The 2,272-nt window shown below is 38.8% G+C and overlaps 1 long non-coding RNA gene across 2 annotated transcripts; it reads left to right on the top strand.

Annotated features, from left to right (window-relative positions):
- On the top strand, window positions 1,588–2,063 carry LOC110263551. 2 transcript variants are annotated; one of them, XR_002349371.1, is made up of 2 exons: window positions 1,588–1,727; window positions 1,902–2,063. It is a non-coding gene; the product is annotated as an uncharacterized LOC110263551 (long non-coding RNA). The 2 variants fall into 2 exon arrangements; XR_002349370.1 differs by having other exon boundaries at window positions 1,662–1,800.

Raw genomic sequence — 2,272 nt, 5'->3', positions numbered from 1 at the left:
GAGTTTATGTGATTTTCTGTAATTTCAGGTATTTTCTGGCTGAAATTGAGAAAGCTAAGCAAAAATCTGATTCAGGCTGAAAAAGGACTGCTGATGCTGTTGGATTCTGACCTCCCTACACTCAAAGTAAATTTTCTGGAGCTAAAGAACTTCAAATGACACGCTCTCAATTGCGTTGGAAAGTAGACATCCAGGGCTTTTCAGCCATATATAATAGTCCATACTTTGCTTAAGGATAGACGATGTAAACTGGCATTCAACGCCAGTTCTATGTTGCAGTCTGGCGTCAAACGCCAGAAACAGGTTACAAATGGGAGTTGAACGCCAGAAACAGGTTACAACCTGGCGTTTAACTCTAGAAACAGCATAGGCATGTGAGAAGCTTAAGTCTCAGCCCCAACACACACCAAGTGGTCCCCAGAAGTGGATTTCTGCACCATCTATCATAATTTATTCATTTTCTGTAAACCTATGTTACTAGTTTAGTATTTAAACAACTTTTAGAGGTCTATTTTCGCACCTCATGACATTTTAGATCTGAATTTTGTACTCTTTGACAGCATGAGTCTCTGAACTCCATTGTTGGGGGTGAGGAGCTCTGCTGTGTTTCGATGAATTAATGCAACTATTTCTGTTTTCTATTCAAACACGCTTGTTTCTATCTAAGATGTTTATTCGCACTTCAATATGATGGATGTGATGATCCGTGACACTCATCATCATCCTCAACCTATGAATGCGTGCCTGACAACTACATCCGTTCTACCTTCGATTGAATGAATATCTCTTGGATTCCTTAATCAGAATCTTCGTTGTATAAGCTAGAATCCATTGGCAGCATTCCTGAGAATCTGGAAAGTCTAAACCTTGTCTGTGGTATTCCGAGTAGGATTCGGGGATTGAATGACTGTGATGAGCTTCAAAATCACAAGGGCTGGGCGTAGTGACAGACGCAAAAGGATCAATGGATCCTATTCCAGCATGAGTGGGAACCGACAGATGATTAGCTGTGCGGTGACAGCGCACCTGGACCTTTTTCACTGAGAGGACGGATGGTAGCCATTGACAACGGTGACCCACCAACACACAAACTTTTGCGTGGTCTAGAAATTTGCGGATAAATCCTCGTTGCAAGTATAGTTTCTAAACCTTCAAAAGTCCTTTCAGGCATACACAATTTCGTGCACCAATAAACTATTATATATCGTTGGAAAGTTTTGGAAGTTGGCTTTCTAATGCAGCTAGAACCGTGTCATTTGAACTTCTATAACTCAAGTTATGCTCATTGGAGTGTGAAGAGGTCAGGGTTGACAGTATCCAAGAAATTCTCTTTGCACTTGTCCTCAATTCTTGGTTCCTCCTTGTGATTTTGCTTCTTTTTTTCTAACATTTCCTACAATAATCATGAAACCAAGAAAATCAAAGTACTAATAGAATAACATTAAAAATCATATAACTATCAAACAAAAGTCATAATTTTTCTATAAAAAATGCTAATGAAAAATGCTTAAGATGTTCACGCATCATATATGTTATTTGAAATTGGTGGAGACAAGGTGCACTCCAAGTTACATAGCTAGCATCTTTCAAAGTCCAATGCTGAGGCAAAGCTGTTGCAGATAAATGCCATGGGATTCGGGTTTTTACGGTTTATCCATCGATGGACGTTAAAGTAAAAAGTCATGGTAGCATTGGCAAGATCATATGACCTAGCCTCAAATAAAATGGTATTGGACATTGATACCATCATAGTTAATGCTGCATTAATTGCACACGTCTTTGGGTTCCATCAACTAGTAAGTAAACTTTTGCTTTCATTATTCCGTAATGATATATCATTTAAGATTATTTATGCATCTTACTTTTCAAAATATTGAATCTATCAGGGGATGACTTTTCAGAATTTGACAAGGAAAACCCAACGCACATGGCAATAAAGAATCAATTTAACCGTGCAACAGCAACGAAACTTCGCGACTACATATACGAGTGCTCCATGGACAGTGAAGCTAATAGGATGAAATTCCAAAGACATTTTATATTGCTTGTGATGCAGATGTTCCTCTGCCTAACAACACAGCAAGTCTTGTTGCTTTGGCATATTCCCCTGTTCTAGATGTTTCGGATCCTAGTCGGTTCAACTGGCAAATGAAAATCTTCAATTGGTTGAAGAAGTCTATCCAGCGATACCAGCTTAGACACAACCAGACTATCAGGAACAAGAGACCAAGCTAAGAAAAATGTTTCTGTGTATTATTCAGTGTGTTCAAAA

The sequence above is a fragment of the Arachis ipaensis genome, chromosome B06, assembly GCF_000816755.2.
Source record: "Arachis ipaensis cultivar K30076 chromosome B06, Araip1.1, whole genome shotgun sequence".
Lineage (NCBI taxonomy): Eukaryota > Viridiplantae > Streptophyta > Magnoliopsida > Fabales > Fabaceae > Arachis > Arachis ipaensis.
This window is presented reverse-complemented; position numbering and strand designations above follow the sequence as displayed.